Genomic DNA, 19640 nt, shown 5'->3' with positions numbered 1-19640 from the left:
CAGAGAAATAGCAGTACGTGAAATTGGCGCGACATGGTGTGGATGCAAGGTAGAGTGCGGACGATGGCAGCGACGACAGCGGTTGTCCCCATGCGGAACTAAGCTCCTCAAGCTGATCTAGTGCGGGGGATCCACTCATCAAACTTGGCTTCGACCTTGTAGTTGGAATGGAAGATGTCGATGGCAAGGTGTCTGGCTGGCCCAGGGTACGTGGCGAGGATATTTGGCCATGCATTTGAGATCCCTATCGCAGAGCTCGTGGTTGATGATGAGGTTGAGGGGGATGGAGCGCCAGAGGGGGCGCCATCGCCGAGAGAGGACAGTTGTCCGCACCCCAAATTTGCTGGGGAGGAGGGAGATGATGATGAGCAACATCTTGTGGGGGAGGCTGCTGATGAAGTCCAGGCTCGCCGAAGGCTCTTGCGGTTCTGGATCGACCCACATGCACTTGTTGGTCACCTCGTCCTCCATCTCAATCGCCGACATATGCAACTTTGCAGTCTCCTTGGCGGCAACACTTTCTGGCTGTGTGATACATCTCCAATATGTCTATCATTTATGAAGTATGCATGCCATGTTTACGATATTTTTATATGGTTTTGGTGCACTTTTATATTATTTTCATAGACTAGTAAATATGCACGTGCAACGCACGTATCCTACTAAACTACACTAAAAACATGAACATCGTATTGAGTTTTTATCTGAACATTTAAATGCGTGTCACGCCCAATGATTTCAATATAATAATTTATTTTAGATTAAGTCATAGGTCTTGTTTGACCGGTGAAAGACTTCCATTGTTGAAATTTTGTGATCCCAAAATTTCAAAAACAAAATGAAAAAAACTCGCGCATGTAACACACGACCGATATACATGTCATCACTTAAAATTAACGATCATATAAATGTATTGTGATTGTTACTTATTACAAAAATACTTAAAAATAACAACTAAGCAACTTTATCAATCATTAGTTGATGATGATCCTTTCTATAAGGTCCATCTTTTGATGCGATCTATAATGCTTCGTTCTAAGACTGGGATATTGTTTGGAACTTCATTCTCTTCATACTTCAAAATATGAAGCAAAAATCGCTTCATCAGTTCAAAATCATCCTACATATGCATTATATAACATTGTTATTAAAAAATATGCGTAACGTGTGTAGAAATGAGCATGGTGCCAATAATTACCTTGGGTACTGAAAAATGTAGCGTCCAATCGTGCCATGAGTGCATTAAATTGAAAATCCAATAACCAGACAGGGGCTGCATGTATGAAATGTTACATGCGAATTGAATGAATCAATTAAGATTGTGATGTATTGACAAGATTCTTATCCGTATGAGTTTGTGGAAATAGCAGAAACTTTGCCTCCCCATATCAAAATGTCGTGCTTGAAGGCAGGGTTTGTAGCAACTGATTGCCGCTAATATAAAAATATTGATGATGACTGAACCACACAGTCATATCGGACATGCTCGATAAAAAAAGAATTGAACAACTTTGCCGCTAATATAAATCAAATGACCAAAAGGGCTATCAATAAAATAATTGAATTTATGAATGCATTTTTTTTTATAAATCAAATTAACAAAAGGGCTAACAACAAAAAAAGAATTTGTCAACGTATAATTTTTTTGAGAGGAATTCATATAATTATTACTTCCCCAAATGGGATGTAGACCATGGATATAAAAAATAAAACAAAAGAGACACGCTGATGATCCATTTGGTCGATGATATGTTTAATCTGGGGGCGTAATTAACCAAAGAAAAAAAAATCTTGGTGAAGTAATTAGGCCACACAAAAGCAACCGGAGGTCGGATTGCAAAAGAAAAAAAGCAATCAGAGGAACACTAATAAGGAGCAGCAGGTGGAAAGTAAAATAATAGAAAGAGCAGCCGGTGAAAGGTATCCCAGTCCCTCACGACACACTAATGAGGAGCGGTTGGCTTTCTCCAGTGATGTGTGCAGTGAGACTCATCACTTTGCTTTCTCCGCCAGCCGCCTCCTCTACTGCTCTGCAGCACGCTGCATCCTCTCCCGCGATGTCGCCCTACCACCATGGCCTCACCCCATCTCCTCCTATCCCCACCACGGCGATGCCCTGTCGGCCCTTATCCCCACCACGGCCTCGGGCCGCTGCCTCCTCTCACCACCGCGGCCTTGCCTCGCCACCAACCCCGCGGCTCTTCCCCAGATCGACCCTGTCGCTGTCATCCTACTGCCCCAAAGTATATCGAGATGCGAGGTGCTGGACACGATGCAGGCGCAGGCATCTCGAATTGGACCGAGATCCAGTGCGTCGACGTGCCCGCCGTAATCATCGCCCCCCGTTCTTGGCTCACACAGTTGCTCCGGGAAGGAGTTCGCAGCTGGCGTATGTGCTCGGTTGCTGAAGGTATGCTAATCGATTAGATGTTGTTAATGCACCTACCGTTATCAGTGGGGATTTAGTCGGGTGACATTTTTGAGGCAACCATGCTGTGATAAAGCTAATTGATTTGTGGATTTGAATTCTGGGTGGCTTAATTTGTGACTATCACCTAGCTATAATTAATGTTGAGTCATTGCTTTTTGTGGTAGTTGCTTGATTTGAGTGGTATTCTCACTTTGTAATGTCGCATTATTACAGGCACTAAGTAACAGAAAGTTCCAGGGTCACGATCAAGTTGGTATATATATATATGTATTGTTTGTATCAGAAATACATGTGACTTTGCATATGAATTTGTGTCAGGTGGTAGGTGCGACATATGCCAACGGGTGGCTTATCATTGTGGGAGCCAGTAAGACGTCGCCGGTGCCTGGAAACGGGAGGAGGCGAAGACATGCACGCCGGCGAATCTTACCCAGCTTCGGGGCTCCCCATGGAGATAACACCCCTACTGCTGCTCCGCGGGGTATCCGCATGATCACTAGATGGACAAGTAGCTACACAATGCTCCTTGAGCTGTTTGGTGGGAGGAGGAAGAAGGGCACGGCTAGCCTGCTTCTACTCCTGGTGTGGTGTCTAAAACTAGCTGAGGGTCGAACCCTTTGCATGGGTGCCCCGGAGGGTTTATATAGGCCTACCCCCCGGGGGTACAATGGTAATCCGACTGGGCGTGGGGCCCAGCCGTCTGTGACCGCGCTTGCCGGCTTCTGCGCCGACTGCTGGGGCCCGCCAGATGGTGGGTCCCGCCGGCTACCAACTCCTTGGCAACAGGGAGGCCCCACTGCCAAGGGTCTTGTCGATGGCTGGCTACTGTTGCCTCATCCTGATGACGAGGGCTTCGTCGAGGTAAGCGTGGCTACAGTGTCGCCGTCCGGCGGGCGATTACCGTAGCCTTACCGCGTCTTGTCTCCTTAATGGGGCGTCTTCTTCGAGGGGGGAAGCGAGCCGGCTGCGGGGAGCCGGCCCCGTCTCGGGCCGACTGGGGGAGGCCAGGCCGCCTTCGGGTGTCTCTCTGCCCGAAGGGGCCCACCGCCCGTGGGCCGTACTGGTAGCCCGTCATGGATGACATCAAGGTCAACATGGCAACAGTGCTGCGCCGGACGGGTCATGGCCACTCCGTACGGCGCACTGTGCCGGGCGTGCTCCGGGATTCGGGGGTGGCAGGCTTTATTATAGCCACGCCCCGTCTCATCGCCGCTAGGTGGATGCAAACTTTGAGGGTATGGTCTCGACCGCTTTATGGGAGCCGGCTTCTTGGAGTCGGCCTCCTCATGGCCGGCTTCTTGGAGTCGGCATCTTGGAGCCGGCTTCTTCGAGTCGGCCTCCCATGGTTTTCTTCATGAGGGGTAAAGTCGGGCCGCCTTCTTCGAGCTGGCCTGGGTGACAGTCAGCAAGGGGAAGGCGGCCCCACGTCTTGGATTCCTGAGAGCCGGACGGGCTCGTAATTTTTTCAGAAGGGCCAGGGGAAGCCGGCTAGGCTACCCATGGCTATTTATTCCGATAGTAGTCCCTGAAGCTGATCGAGCTTCGAGGCGGACAGAGGGACGAGAAGCTTGGTCAGCTTCCTATATTGAATAGCCGGCTTTGTTTGTGCACGCCGACTTCAGAGAGCTCCGTTTCTCGTAGGCGGGAACGCGGACCACGTGGCGACGAAATCCTGCCGACGCACGCGCGCGACGGGTCGTCGCCGCAGGCCCGGGCCCGCCACTCGCAGGCCTCGGTCCAAGCGCGGATCTTCCGTGGCCCACATGGACCGCTCGCCTTCCCGCGGCGGTTTTATTCCGCCATCGTGGCACAGTAATCGCGGGACATGGGGGAGTGGGCGCGATCGATCCCCATGCTTCCCCACGCCGCGCCTCCTCGGTTCCGCCATGCAAGCTTATAAGTAGGGGGAGGAGGGGGAGCGACAGAGGTTCGCACGCTCTCTCTCGCTCCACCCCTTCTCGTCCTCCTCTCTTCCTCTCGTTGCCGCCGCAACCTCCCGTCTCAGCACCGCCACACCGCCACATCGTCTTGCTCCCATGGCGCTGTCGAGCTCATGGGACGGCTCCAACGTCCATGAGGACCATGTTGCGTTCCTCCGTCAGACTCGGCGCCTGCCCGACGCCAACCTCGTGTGGGTCCGCCTGGCGCCGGAGACGGAGATCTCGCCGGCGCCGGAGGAGGGCGAGCGGGTCGTCTTCCGCTCGCACTTCCTACGCGGTTTCGGCCTTCCGACGAGCGGATTTCTATGCTCCTTCCTCGAGTTCTACAACCTTCAGCCGCATCACCTCACGCCCAATGCGGTGATGCTGCTGTCGGCCTTCGTCTCCCTCTGCGAAGGCTTCTTGGGGCTGCTCCCCACGCTGGAGCTTTGGGGGGAATTCTTCCAGAGCAAACTCGGCACCGTCGTCGTCGGCGTGCCCGCCCCCTGCGGGGCCTTCATCGCCATGAGGAGGGCGGGCGAGAACAACCCGTTCCCACCCATCCCCCTGATCCAGTCGGTGAAGATCTGGCAGAAGTCATACTTCTACGTGAAGAACGTCGCCGAGCAAGGAGACCACGTCAACCTGCCGGCTTACGTAGCCGGCCCGCCGGCTGGGAGGCAGCCCTCATGGAGTTTCCGGTCCCGGTCACTGTCTCAGGCCAGGAATGCTGCCGTCTCCCGGCTTCGGGTGATGATCCAGTCGGAAGGTCTGAGCGGGGCCGACTTGGTGGCCGCCTTCATGGAGCGCCGGATATCTCCTCTCCAAGCCGGCCCCACATGATGTGCCAGATGAGCGGCCGGTTCGACCCATGCCGGCTGAGCACCAGGGAGATGCCTTATGCGGAGGTATCGTACATGGTAAACTACATCTCCAATTGCAAGCTTGCCGAGGACTGGCGATACGGCAAGGCGCCGTACTCTCGCGCCAACCCTCCGCCCGTGGTGAGTTTTCCTTTTCTTCTTCTTGTTGGTGGCCGGCTTCACGATGGCCGGCTTCTGATCAGTCGGTTCTTCTTAGCAGAACCCTCTTCTCCCGCTGACGACCGGGGCAGCGGGGATAGAACGCCGGTACGCCCCCGACCGCACGGCGAATAACGTTGACGACCCGGACTTGGGGGCGGCCGCCATGGAAGACGCCGTCGTGGGGGACGACACTGAGCCCGGGGGCGCAAGGCTCACCTCCAGCTTCGAGGACTGGCCGGACGATTTCGAAACCGAAGTTGCCCCGCGTCGCCAGCCGGCGGCCGACCATCAGGGCGCGGGCTCGTCCATTACGTCGGCTGCCAGCAGCGGTGCACAAAAGTGCCGGGCCGCTTCAGGCCTCTTTGGCAGTCGGCCGAAGAAGTCCAAAGCCTCCACCGTGGCAACCAAGCGAGACGAGGCGGCTGCGAAAGCGGCCCGCTTCCGCAAGGCGGTGAAGCAGCCTCAGGCGGTCTTAGCATAAGTCGTCAATTGCCTTGTCGCATGCTCTACATCATTCTCTTCTTGTTTGAGCATTCTTCTTAATTTCTTCCGCTTGCTGGACAGGGCGCCGCTTTCCCTTGAGCGTGGTCCGGGCGGCTCCGTAGTTGGGCCGGCTGGAGGTTCTTCAAGCTCCCGCCGCGTGGACCCCCGCACCGACCTCAGGAAGGCCACAGAGCAGAACGCCCGTGAAGCGCGGGAGGAGCGCGAGGCAGCGGAGAAAGCGGCCGCCCAGGCGGCGAGGGAGCAGGCCGACATGGCAGCCAAGGCCTAGATGGAGGCGGCGACCGCGGAGACGGAGGCGGAGGGCTCGTGCAATCAGCCTTCGCTGCTCGCCATTCCCCTCCGAGCCGTGGCCCCCGACACCCCATTGCCCTTGGCGGAGGAGATCGTTCAAGACCCGCCGCTGATGGAGAGGGGGGAGGACCCCGTGGCCTTTGCAAGGAAAACGCCGCCAGCAGCGCCAACCGGAGCGGGCCAAGGCTGCCAATCGTCGGCGGCGCCAGAGGAGCCGACCGGGGGCGAGCCGGGGAATAGAGCCGGCCTCAAGGTACAGCCAGCGACGGGCCGACGCGCAGGGGGAGGCGCCGCTCCGTCGGAGTCGCGCCGAGTCGTGGGCGCATGCCAGTCGACGGAAGATCTGAAGGCGGCCAGCACCGCCACGTCCGAGTGGACTCCCAGCGGGGGGACTGGCGAGCTGAATGTGGCGGCTCAAGGGGTCCGGAGCCGGCTGCAAGCTCAGGCCGCCCTGCTGCAACAGTTCACCCAGGAGTTCCTGTCAACGCGAGCCACCATCCGGGTGAGTCCTTCATTCTTGGCCGCTTTGCTCTCTTAATTTCTTACGTGGGGGCGCGTCAGCGCACCCACTGGGTGTAGTCCCCGAGATTCGGGGCGACTGCTGCGCGGTCGGGTCGGATCTTTCTTGACGGCTACCTTATTTTTGTCTCTTGTCTGAACTTCCAGGAATATCACAACCTCCATGCTGCCGCCTTCAACTCTCAGGCACGGGAGTTGAGCCGGAGGACCGACGACCTGGCCTACAGCCGAAGTAAGTACTCGATCTTGTCTGTCTCCTGTGGGGGCGCGTCAGCGCACCCACTGAGTGTAGTCCCCGAGATTCGGGCCGACTGCTGAGCAGTCGGGTCGGATCTTTCTTGACGACTCTTTTCTTATTGGTTTTTTTTCTTTGTCTTCAGGGGCCAATGCTGACTTGAGGAAGGAGCTCGGCGAAGCGAAGGCCGCCCTTCATACCAAGGATGCCGAGTACGCTGCCTTGGTCCAGGAGCGTGATCGCCTGGCCAAGAAGCTGGCCGACCAGGATAAGAGCCACAAGGCGGCCCTACAGGCGGCGTAGGATAGCGACGCCGCCCTGAAGGCAGAGTATGAGACCGAGGCGGCGAGCTGGGCTGAGACTCGGCGAGCCCTGGATGAAGGCTTCGGCCGGATTGAGGATTTGATCGACGGTAAGCCGCCTTCCTCGCCCCTCTCCTGCTCCTTGCCGCCTGGGTCTTTGGCTTAACTTGAGCTGCTGCTTGTTTTTTGGTGCAGACTACTTCCCCGGCTACTCCGCCTTTGCCGCCCAAAGCATCGAGGCCCATCGCGAGGCGCGCTGTCAGGCGGGGGCCAACATCACGCCGGATGCGAACCGGACGCTTGAGGAGCAGCTCTTGGCTGTCCAGGCGCGGTTGCAGCCGGCTCATCGGATGCTTCGCCGGCTCCAACATGCCGGGGCGCAAGTGTTGGCCGCCCTCTGGCCCGGCGAGACGATCCCCCGCACCCGAAGCCGGACTGCCGACTGGCTGGAGGTCGCAGTTGGTCGCTTTGAGGCTTGGAAGGCGTCGGCGGCCCGCCTCGGAGCTGAGCGGGCGTTGGAGTTCGTTCGGGCTTGGTACCCAGGGCTGAGCCTGGACCAGCTGCGCACTTGGCGGATGGAGGCCGACGCGGAGCTGGAAGAGGTGAGGCCGGCTATCGCCCAGCGGGCTTCAACGATCGCCGAGTGCACCGACATCAGCGTTTTTGCACCCGAGATCGATGATGACGGTGTTGCCCAGCCAGAGGAGTGGTTCGGGCTGAACCCGGCGGTGGGCGAGGACTCGGCGGAGGAGATCGCCTCCAGCAACGAGGGCGAGGATGAGGAGGAGGACGGCGAAGACGTCGAGCCGGCTGGTGGAACAACCGGCCGACCTCAGGCCGACCGTGCCTCCAGCAATGAGGCGCGTGGAAGCGCACCTTCTGCGGGAGGCGGTGACCAAGCCGAGGTTCGCTAGCCGGCCGCTCCTTCAGCCGGCACAACCGTCTCCGCCAACCAGCCCGGCTCGTCGGTCGCTCTGCCAGCTTGACCTGCCGTCCTTATTTTTCCTGCTTGTTGTCTTTTGAACAATCTTCATTAAGTTTTCGCAGTTCCACCCACTGGGGGTGTATCCAAACTATGTTGAATGCTGGCCTCTCGGAGGTCTTTTATGTAAATATTATTACGTGCATGTTTGGTTTCCATTCGCGTATGCTTTTTATCCTTAGGCTTTTTCCTTTGCCGCCTTCCCTTTTTGGGGAGGCAAGTACTTGAGCTTTCTTGGATTGAAGTGAAGTGAATGGAAACCGGCCGGCCGGCTACTCTGGTAGCCATTCGGCGGTGGGAGAAAAACTGGCTTTTGTTATATTAGTCCGTTAGTCCCTAGCCGTTTTTCGTGTGGGCGCCCGTTCCTGCCTTTAACTCTTACCAGTCGGACAGCCGGTTCTTCGAACTGCGACTTTCGGCAAGAGAAAGCTTGGGAGCCGGCACACTACTTGTCTGACTACGGGTAGGACTTCTAATATAACTCCAGTCGGCCAGTCTCCGGGCCGACTAGTCGAACCCGGTGCCGGACGGATCAAGTAAATGAAATGACAAAGTCATAAGCATGATATTTTTCATTCATAGATAAGAGATGGCAGTCCCCGAGCCCTCCTTGGGGGGCCTATTGTCTCGTACTTAATACAAAAGTTAGCGTGATACATACTGCATTTCAACTGTAAAATCTTCGAAGGAGGTTGGCGTTCCATGGTCGTTTCGACTCCTTGCCGGAGTCGTCTCTCTTGCGTGCCTTCGGCTTCTGTGCGTCAATCAGGTAGCAGGAGTCGTTGCCTAGAGCTCTGCTGATGACGAAGGGGCCTTCCCAAGGGGCCGACAGCTTGTGCTGGCCGGCTGTTCGCTGGATCAGCCGGAGCACAAGATCGCCCTCTTGAAAAGATCTTGGCCCGACCTTCCGGCTGTGGTAACGGCGCAAACCCTGCTGGTAGATGGCAGACCGGCTGAGGGCTAACAGCCAGCTTTCCTCCAGCAGGTCTACGCCGTCTTCTCGTGCTTCCTTGGCCTCCGCTTCAGTGTACATGGTTACTCGAGGCGAGTCGAAGTCGATGTCAGTTGGGATGATCGCCTCGGCGCCATACACAAGGAAGAAAGGGGTGAAGCCGGTTGACTTGTTTGGTGTAGTGCGCAGACTCCAGAGGACAGCCGGCAGCTCATCGAGCCAACAGCCGGCTAAACGCTCTAGAGGTACGACCAGTCGGGGCTTGATGCCGGAGAGGATGAGGCCGTTGGCTCGCTCGACCTGGCCGTTTGACTGCGGGTGGGCGACGGACGCTAAGTCCAGCCGAATACCTTGGGCTACGCAGAAACGTGCCAAGGCTCCTTTGGCAAAATTCGTGCCATTGTCGGTGATGATGCTGTGTGGCATGCCGTACCGAGTTGTTATGTCTGCGATGAATGTTACAGCAATCGGCCCATTCAGCTTCTTGATCGGCTTTGCCTCAATCCACTTGGTGAATTTGTCCACGGCGACAAGCAAATGCGTCATGCCGCCGCGCGCCGTCTTGAATGGGCCCACCATGTCCAGTCCCCAAACGGCGAAGGGCCAGGTGAGGGGAATGGTCTTGAGTGCCGAAGCCGGCATGTGTTGCTTGGAGCTGAAAAGTTGGCACCCTTTGCAATATTTAACTAATTCCTTGGCGTCATCCAAGGCAGTCGGCCAAAAGAAACCATGGCGGAAGGCTTTGGTGACGAGTGATCTTGAGGCCGCATGGTGGCCGCATTCTCCTTGGTGAATGTCTCTAAGGATTGCAATGCCCTTCTCTTGCTCGACGCATCGCTGGAGAACTCCAGTGACACTGCGCTTGACGAGCTCACTGTTGATGATTGTGTATGCTCCGGCTCGGTGTTGGACTTGTCTTGCCTCTGCTTCGTCAGCCGGCAGATCTTGGTTTACTAGGAAGTTGACGATGGACCGAGCCCATGACGGGGCCGCGACTTCTCCCACTGCCAATGTGGCTACAGCCACTAGGGTGGGCGGGCTGGGTGGTGAAATGCTGGAGTCGGCCGCCGGCTGTTGTGCTGGTGCAGTCCCCGGGCCGGCTACCGCAGTCCCCGAGCCGGCTACTGCAGTCCCCGAGCTGGTCGCCGAAGCCCCCGGGCCGACTACTGAAGTCCCGGGGTCGCCCGCTTGGTTCTTCGAGCCGGACCCGGCCGCGTCGGGGTCAGGCAGCACGAAGATAGAATCGGACTCTGGAGATGGCTTGATGGACAGCTTGAGGAGGCGTTGTAGAGTGACGCCGGTTGGTATTGCTTGCCGAGTGGAGCCTATTCGAGCCAGGGCATCGGTTGGCTCGTTGTCGGCTCGTGATACGTGGAGGAACTCGCATCCTTCAAAGTATCCACTGAGTTGTTGGACCAGGAAGCGGTAGCTTGCCATATTTGCGTCCTTGGCGTCCCAGTCGCCGGATGATTGCTGGACCACCAAGTCCGAGTCGCCATAACATAGGATCCGGCGGATGCTGAGTTCCTTGGCAAGCCGGAGCCCGTGTATGAGCGCCTCATACTCGGCCACATTGTTGGAGGCGGCAAAGTGAATTTGTAGCGTGTATCTAAGCTTGTCGCCATTGGGAGAGGTAAGGACGATGCCGGCTCCCAAGCCGGTGCGCATCTTGGACCCATTAAAGTGCATGCGCCAATGGGTGGAGTTAGGAGCCGGCGGCAAGTACTGGGTCTCGGCCCAGTCGACGAGGAAGTCGGCCAGTGCTTGGTACTTGATGGCGGTGCGGGGCTAGTAGAAGATCGTGTAAGGGGCCAGCTCGATGGTCCATTTCGCCACCCGGCCGAATGCGTCCCGGCTGCCTATGATCTCGGCCAGCGGGGCGGTGCATACGACCGTGACGGGGTGCTCTTGAAAGTAGGGCTTCAGCTTCTTGGCGGTGAAGTACACGCCGTAACACATCTTCTGGTAGTGCGGGTAGTTCTGCTTTGAAGCGGACAACACCTCGCTCAAGTAATACACCGGCCTCTGGACCGGCTGGGCTCGGCCTTCTTCTGGGCGTTGGACTACGATGACGGTGCTGACCACCCGGCTGGTTGTGGCAATGTAAAGGAGCATGGGCTCTTTCTCAGTCGGCGCCGCCAGGACGGGCGGCGTGGCCAGCATCTTCTTCAGCTCGTGAAAAGCTTGGTCGGCCTGGTCGTTCCACTCGAAGTGAGTGCTCTTCTTCATGAGGCGGTAGAGGGGGAGAGCTTTCTCTCTGAGCCGGCTGATGAAGCGGTTCAAGGAGGCCAAGCATCCGGTGAACTTTTGGATGTCTCAAAGCTTGGTGGGGATCGCCATTCTCTCGATGGCCTTGATCTTCATCGGGTTGCATTCGATGCCGCGTTCGGAGACCAGGAAGCCTAGGAGCTGGCCGGCTGGCACTCCGAACACGCATTTCTCGGGGTTGAGCTTGATTTGGAACCGGCATAGGTTCTCAAACGTTTCCTTGAGGTCTCCCAGCAGAGTGCCGCGCTTCTCCGTCTTCACCACAATGTCGTCCACGTAGACGTGAGCGTTTCTGCCGAGTTGCTTGAGGAGGCACTTCTGCATGCAACGCTGAAAAGTGGCACCGTCATTTCTTAAGCCGAATGTCATAGTCAGGTAGCAGAAGGCTCCAAATGGCGTGATGAAGGCGGTCTTCAGGCGGTCGTCCGGATCTAGCTTTATCTGGTGATATCCTGAGTAAGCATCCAAGAAACTCAACAGCTCGCATCCGACCGTGGAGTCTATCACTTGGTCAATCCTTGGTAGGGCAAAGGGATCTTTGGGGCAAGCCTTGTTGAGGCTTGTGTAGTCTATACACATGCGCCACTTGTTGTTCTTCTTTAGCACGAGGGACGGGTTGGCGAGCCATTCTGGGAAGAAAACTTCCATAATGAAGCCGGCTGCCAGAAGCCGGGCTATCTCCTCTCCCACAATCCTGCGTTTCTCCTCCGACAGTCGGCGAAGGGGTTGTTTGACTGGCTTTGCGTCTTCTCGAACGTGTAGTTTGTGCTCGGCGAATTTCCTCGGAACTCCCGGCATGTCCTTGGGGGACCATGCAAAGACGTCCCGATTCTCACGGAGGAAATCGGCGAGCTCGCCTTCCTATTTGCTGTTCAGGCTTGCCCCGATGACGGCAAACCTCTCTGGATGCTCGGGGTCAAGAGGTATCTTCTTCGTCTCCTTGACCGGCTGGAAGGATCCTTGAGCATCGTGCTCCTTGGGGTCGGGGGACATGGCCGACTGCTTGCCGGCTATGGCCACGACTTGGTCCAGCATCTTCTTTTCTTCGGAAATCACAAGGGACTCGGCCAGCCGGCTGCTGGCTGCCATGCACTCAGAGGACTTCTTGTAATCGCCGGCTACGGTGATGACGCCTTTGGTGCTTGGTATCTTCATCTTGAGGTATGCATAGTGGGGAACTGCCATGAATTTGGCCAAGGCAGGTCGGCCAAGCAATGCATGGTAAGGGCTTTCCAGGTCCACCACTTCAAACCATATTGCTTCCCGGCGGAAATGCTCCTTGTCCCCAAAGAGTACATCAATCTTGAACTTGCCAATGGGGGTGCAGGACAGGCCGGGTATGATGCCATGGAAAACTGTCCGAGTAGGCATGAGCTGCTTCGTCTTGACATTTAGCTTCTCCAGGGTGTCACGGTACAGGATGTTGATGCTGCTCCCGCCATCTATTAGTACGCGGGAGAAACGGGCGGCGCATCTGTCCGTCGTGAGAGTGGCTTCCAGGACCAGCGCATAAGAGTCGGGAGACGGCATCACCTCTGGATGGTCGGCCCGGCTCCAGCTGATGGGCTTTTCTGACCAATGCATGTGTCCGGCGGGGTTAGCAGCGACCACGCCGACTTCCTGGTGCTCTCGGCGTTTGCTGCGCCGGTCTTCGGGCTGGCTCGTAAAGACGATGTAGGTTGCTTGCTCGTCAGGGAACTCGTCATGCACGGCTCCGACTGCGGGCCGAGCCGCCGGAGGCGGCGGAGGCGGAGGCGGCGGGCCGGCAGGCGGAGGCGGCGTGAGCCCCTCGCCCTTGGAAATTCGGGTGAGCCAATGGCACTTTCGGGTTGTGTGGTTGGACGGCTTCGCGCCGCTGTGGAACTTGCAGGAGGCGTCGAGAGTTTGCTCGTAGGAGAAGGCCGACTGCCAAGCCGGCCGGCCGCCCTTGGGTTTCTTGGGCGCGGGCCGCCCTTCAGGCGGCACGTCTTCAACTGTGGCCACATGCCGACTGGCGGGAGGCGGCGCGGGGCCCTTGCGCTTATGGTCGTTCAGGTGTGTGCGTCGGCCGGGATCCCCAGCCGGCGTCTTAGGCACTGGGTTGAGTACTTTTCCGGACGCGTCTACCCGAAGCTCGGTCTTCATTGAGGAGTCGGCGGTCGCATATTTGTCCGCTATGTCCAGAAGCTCGTCGAGGGTAGCCGGCTCGTCGCAGAGAAGCTTGTGCTTGAGGAGGGTGCCTTCTCGGCATCCCGGCTGTGAAGTATTCTATGGCTTGCACCTCGTGCACCCCCTCGCAAGAATTGCGGAGCTCGGCCCAATGCGTGAGGTAGTCGCGAGTGGACTCGGTCGGGCCCTGTACGCACAGGGACAGCTGCCTGGGCTTGGGAGCCCGCTTGTAGGTGCTGGTGAAGTTGCGGATGAAAGCTTCGGTGAAATCTAGCCAGCTGTTGATGCTGAGAGGCTTGAGGCTGTTGAGCCAGGTCCGCGCCATGCCTTGCAGCATGAGGGGCACGTACTTCACGGCAACGCGCCGGTTGCCGTTGGCTATGCTGACCGCCGTGGAGTAGTCGATCAACCAATCCTCCGGCATCACGGAGCCGTTGTACTTGGGCATGTCTCTTGGGAGCGAGAACCCTTTGGGGAAAGGCTCGTCGCGGATGCGGGGGCCGAAGCAAGGCGGGCCGACATCGTCTTCTTCTTCCAGCGCCAGGGATCGCGCCAGGCGGTCGATCCGATGGTGGGCGTCGTTCTCGCTGACTCCTTCGCGGTGACCTAGTCGGCCGCTGAGAGTCGAGTGTGCCACTGGCGGCAGGGTGGGATATCTCTCTTCACGGGGTCGAGGCGGAGGCGGGTTGCCCCGCCATTCCATGGCTCGGGGATGGCCGTCCGCGTCTCGCTCGATGGAGATTCGGGTCCGGCTTCGGCTGGCCGCCGGCTCTTTCTCGCGCCGCGCGCGGGTGTTGCTCGTAGTCGGTGTCCGGGACGTCACGCCATGATCTCGGTGCGGGGGAGGGCTTCCCGCGCGGGCGTCGGCTTCGTGCCGCTGTGCGGCTGCATCGATCAGCTGCTGGATGCGCCGGGTCATGTGGGGGAGGTCTTCGGCCTCCAAGCCGTCCAATTCGTCCACGGCCGCCTGGGCGGCGCACAGGTTCTCGAGAGGAGTGGTGTAGACTGGGCAGTCGACTCCCACCGTGTCGGCAATGACGGCGCCGCGTTGCTTGACAAGGCCGGCCTGGCTTGGCCCGCCTGGGGCCGGTGTGCCGAAGGCGGCGCGGTTAGCTTCGCGCTGGTAGGCCTCTGTGAGGCGTCTCACGGAAGCCAGCCTCCGGCCCTCCGCAAGGAGGGCGAGGCTGCGTGCCTCCAGTGCTTCATCGTCGGCATTAGCCGGGAGTGGGGTGGACAGGTCGTGGGCCGCCACGTGCGGGACCTCGTGGGCGCTCTCGCCAGCCGGGCCATCGTGGCCGATGACCATCACTTCGGTGGTGACGGTATCGCGGCCGTCGGTCCGAGGAAGCGGGTCGTTGTAGATCGCAACGTTGGTGGGGAAGGTGTCGAAGGAGGCCGTGTCAAAGTCGACAGGCATCGGGTCGGTGGAGCCAACCGACTCCAGATCCACAACGGGCTCGCTAGAGACATGGAGCTGGCCAAGGAGGTTGGTGAGGTGATCGGTGCCCGCATCAGAGGCGAGCTCATCGGAGATGAGGGTTTCGTCGAGGAGATCGGCGAGGCTGCTCGCCGCGCGGATGCTGGTGACGCCTTCCAGCACGTCATGGCAAGTGCCATCGGGCGTGCCGGGCTGGCTATGCTCGCTGGGGAGGAAGAGGGTTCCTGTCCAGAACAGGTCTCCGGACAACGGTGCACCTGGCCCCACGGTGGGCGCCAAATGTCGGGTGGTAGGTGCGACATATGTCAACGGGTGGCTTATCATTGTGGGAGCCAGTAAGACATCGCCGGTGCCTGGAAACGGGAGGAGGTGAAGACATGCACGCTGGCGAATCTTACCCAGCTTCGGGGCTCCCCATGGAGATAACATCCCTACTGCTGCTCCGCGGGGTATCCGCATGATCACTAGATGGACAAGTAGCTACACAATGCTCCTTGAGCTGTTTGGTGGGAGGAGGAAGAAGGGCACGGCTAGCCTGCTTCTTCTCCTGGTGTGGTGTCTAAAACTAGCTGAGGGTCGAACCCTTTGCATGGGTGCCCCGAGGGGTTTATATAGGCCTACCCCCCGGGGTACAATGGTAATCCGACTGGGCGCGAGGCCCAGCCGTCTGTGACCGCGCTTGCCAGCTTCTGCGCCGACTGCTGGGGCCCGCCGGCTGGTGGGTCCCGCCGGCTACCAACTCCTTGGCAACAGGCAGGCCCCAGTGCCAAGGGTCTTGTCGATGGCTGGCTACTGTTGCCTCATCCTGATGATGAGGGCTTCGTCGAGGTAAGCGTGGCTACAGTGTCGCCGTCCGGCGGGCGATTACCGTAGCCTTACCGCGTCTTGTCTCCTTAATGGGGCGTCTTCTTCGAGGGGGGAAGCAAGCCGGCTGCGGGGAGCCGGCCCCGTCTCGGGCCGACTGGGGGAGGCCAGGCCGCCTTCGGGTGTCTCTCTGCCCGAAGGGGCCCACCGCCCGTGGGCCGTACTGGTAGCCCGTCGTGGATGACATCAGGGTCAACATGGCAACAGTGCCGCGCCGGACGGGTCATGGCCACTTCGTACGACGCACTGTGTCGGGCGTGCTCCGGGATTCGGGGGTGGCAGGCTTTACTGTAGCCACGCCCTGTCTCATCGCCGCTAGGTGGATGCAAACTTTGAGGGTACGGTCTCAACCGCTTTATGGGAGCCGGCTTCTTGGAGTCGGCCTCCTCATGGCCGGCTTCTTGGAGTCGGCATCTTGGAGCCGGCTTCTTCGAGTCGGCCTCCCATGGTTTTCTTCATGAGGGGTAAAGTCGGGCCGCCTTCTTCGAGCTGGCCTGGGTGAAAGTCAGCAAGGGGAAGGCGGCCCCACGTCTTGGATTCCTGAGAGTCGGACGGGCTCGTAATTTTTTCAGAAGGGCCAGGGGAAGCCGGCTAGGCTACCCATGGCTATTTATTCCGACAATTTGACATCTAAACTTTGCTGATGCTTATGCCATTGTATGCACAACAGGCGCCTTCGCCACATTGTCATTCATTTGTGAGATGTTTCTCTTTCTTTATGTTGGCATGCATGGTATAGAGTAGTGGACGATTGTTAGTGAAGCACATATAGGTAAGCTATCTATCTGGTTCTTTCCATGTGTGTAGTAAGATAGTTGTTGTTCAAATCCAGAAATTGTAACGTTTTCTATACTATATGCAGCCCAATGAAATGTATGGCCTTGAGCTCCATTATTTAGGCCAGATCTCATGAGAGGTGTTGTGTCTATTGCATTGGCATACAGTAAGGTAAAGAATTGCATTGGCACATCAAATCTGTTGATCAAATATGCTTCAGGAATGCTATGTAGTGAAAAAAATAAACATTAAGCATAAATGCTCTGAGTTATATTAGGAGGCGTACCCATCCGTCTGAAGACTGCTCTTAATATATTCTTCTCTTTTCCATGTTGTAACACTTAGATCAGTCCACTTATTGGATTTTAATTCCATGTGCTCGGATGCATATTTGAATAAATCCTCCGGTCCTTCTAGCTGTTGTACCAACAAATGAAAAAAGTATAAGCATGACATGCGAGAAATAAGAAAAAAATGCTTCTTATGCAAAGATGGGGCAGTAGGACTAACTACTAACCGTATCAGTGAGGTCCTTGCGATTCATTGATGGGCCTAGCGAGTCGAGCACTTGAACACATAGTTTTCTGGCATTTATAACACATAGGTAGCAGTGAACGTCGTCCATGTTTATTGGAATGAATATCTGAAGAAAATGATTATTTTAGTTGTACTCCTATGTAGACGAATCGGTCGTTCTCACTAAAATTCATAGAAATATGTAGAAAACTAAGACTAACCATATCATTTTCAAAATATTCTTTGGCTCTATTTAATACCCATACTAGTGCAGCATCCATGTCATCTGAGGGTAGATAGCCACCGATCTTTATCATCTTAGAGATGCATGCATTCTCTAAGAACACACTTCCACCTAACCTTACCTATAGATGCTCCATAGCAGTCATGCAATTTATATATGTATTTATGACCTACAATTAAAAGTATGAACCAAGCAGTAGTGAATTAAAGCACCATTACATTTTTCCACATGATTGTGTCCACACGACGGCTTACTGAGTATGTTGACTGGCGTCATCCTCCCTCCAATGTTTTGCATCTGGTATGTATCATTTTTGTGTAGCCAATCACAATCTTCATCAGCTACAGAAATATTGAGTGACTATCAATTAGGAAATCAAAGATTGGATATCATGTGTTTGATGTAGCTGGCATCACATGTACTGGATTGAGTTTGTTCTCCGGTTGTTGGGACAACTGTAGATTTGGCTCGACGCCGTTTGTCACGTAGGCTCTGTAATATCCCTTATTCATGTTGCTCATACCGGGCATTTTCCCTCTCCCTCTTAAGTGCTTGTTTTTCTTTCTGTAGAATAAGTGTGAATTATGTATAGTAGACAATGCAATATGAGAAGAAGTTGTTTTTCCTCTGTACGATCTAAGTGTCAATTATGTATCATAGATAATATGAGGAACAATTGATTACCATATGACATGCTGCATTTGTAGGCTTGAAGTGGTGGTCGTAACCCAGTTAGTTGGGAGGACTCAATGGCAGACTCGACATTGTTGACATTTACGGGTGTTCTTAATGAATTTGGACCATGAAGTGGAGTCTGATCAGTCATTACGACATCAACAGGTATACCTACATCACAAATGTATGTACTGTGTCAGTTTTGTTGACACGGAAAGGAAGCTATTATGTTTGTCAAGAGAAACATCACCTTCCGTAGCCGGTGTGTACCCACGCTGGGTAACAACAGATGGTGCACTGGGCCTCTCTACAGTGTCAAAATCTGCCCAAACGAACTGATCATTAATATGACTTTACTTGTTATTCACGAATGTATCATAAAGAATAGAGAAAATAGAGAAACTAGGCGACATGGACATGGGTGGCTTAGATGGAGTGTTGTTTCCATTGAGAATAGCCGATGTAGCTTTCTTACGATCCCTTGCCTCCTGTCTTCTTTTTAATATTGCATCCCTGTTTAGTGCATACCTCTCCCTTTCCCTTTATCTCTTCAATTTTTTGGATCTGTTTTTTGACCTGTGAGGGAATGAAATATTCAGGATTTACAAGGTCGAAGTAGTATTTACCTAAATTGCCGCTGTTTGTCAAGTCCTGAAAGGGAGTACATACCCCACTACGCTGAGAGGATGCCATATTGTCTTCTCACTACATCTATTTGTGAAACACTTCTTCAACCTTTCCGTCAATTTGTGAGTTAAACAATGAACAATTCTACATGAAGAACTTAGTTTGTCATGCAGATCATGATTGTCCTATAAGTATCAAATTTCACACTACAAATTACAAATTTGTCAGATTAAAAGAGATATTTCCTTTGCCTTATGTCTGATGTCTGATTGCAAATTCAAATGATCTAACATGTGCAGTGGCAGGGGCGGAATTACTACTATGGCGTGGGCCACCGGAGGTAGGGCAGCATGCCGGGTCGAGGATGGCCACTGGGTCGACGATGGAATGGAGACCAGGGACGAGGACGGCGAGGCGAGACGGAGGTTTCGTTCAGATGACACGGCCACCGGGTCAACGGCGGCGTGGAGATTAGGGGCGAGGCCGAGGTTTCGTTCAGACGGCACGGTCGCCGGGTTGATGACGGCGCGAAGACCAGGGGCGAGGATGGCGGAGCGAGGCCGAGGTTCCGTTCAGATGGCACGGCCATCGGGATGAGGATGTCGCGGACCCCAAGGGCAAGGCCAGGTTCATGGCGTGGTGGCGGCGTTGATTGTGGAGGTATTGTTTAGTTTCCAGGAGGTGCCATCGTTGGGCTGTGTAGCATCCTGGACGAAGGAGTCTGTCGACAGAACATTTGTTTTCAACCGTCGATCTAATTGTAGTATGGTGATGTAACGTGGGCAGTTGGATGGTATTATGTGGGTCTGATCGAACGTGGGGGGTTATCCCGTGTGCACTTTGTGGTGTGGCTTTAGGGGAATTCTTGTTTGCTCTTTTAATAGTAGTATAGAAATAGTAGTATAGATATAGACTAACCTATT

General features: G+C 55.6%; 2 long non-coding RNA genes across 4 annotated transcripts; one reads left to right on the top strand and one right to left on the bottom strand.

The window, feature by feature from the left end:
• Window positions 1–1235: 1235 nt before the first annotated feature.
• On the bottom strand, window positions 1236–17872 carry LOC123043945 (uncharacterized). 2 transcript variants are annotated; one of them, XR_006419735.1, is made up of 3 exons: window positions 17634–17872; window positions 16942–17072; window positions 1236–1273 (listed from the first exon to the last, which is right to left on the bottom strand). It is a non-coding gene; the product is annotated as an uncharacterized lncRNA (long non-coding RNA). The 2 variants fall into 2 exon arrangements; XR_006419734.1 differs by lacking the exon at window positions 17634–17872 and adding an exon at window positions 17393–17481 and having other exon boundaries at window positions 16942–17298.
• LOC123043937 (uncharacterized) lies at window positions 17643–19569 on the top strand. Of its 2 annotated transcripts, none has more exons than XR_006419733.1 (3): window positions 17643–17715; window positions 18123–18255; window positions 19023–19569. It is a non-coding gene; the product is annotated as an uncharacterized lncRNA (long non-coding RNA). The 2 variants fall into 2 exon arrangements; XR_006419732.1 differs by having other exon boundaries at window positions 19017–19569.
• Window positions 19570–19640: the final 71 nt, after the last annotated feature.

This window comes from Triticum aestivum, chromosome 1A (assembly GCF_018294505.1).
Source record: "Triticum aestivum cultivar Chinese Spring chromosome 1A, IWGSC CS RefSeq v2.1, whole genome shotgun sequence".
Taxonomy (NCBI): Eukaryota; Viridiplantae; Streptophyta; class Magnoliopsida; order Poales; family Poaceae; genus Triticum; species Triticum aestivum.
This window is presented reverse-complemented; position numbering and strand designations above follow the sequence as displayed.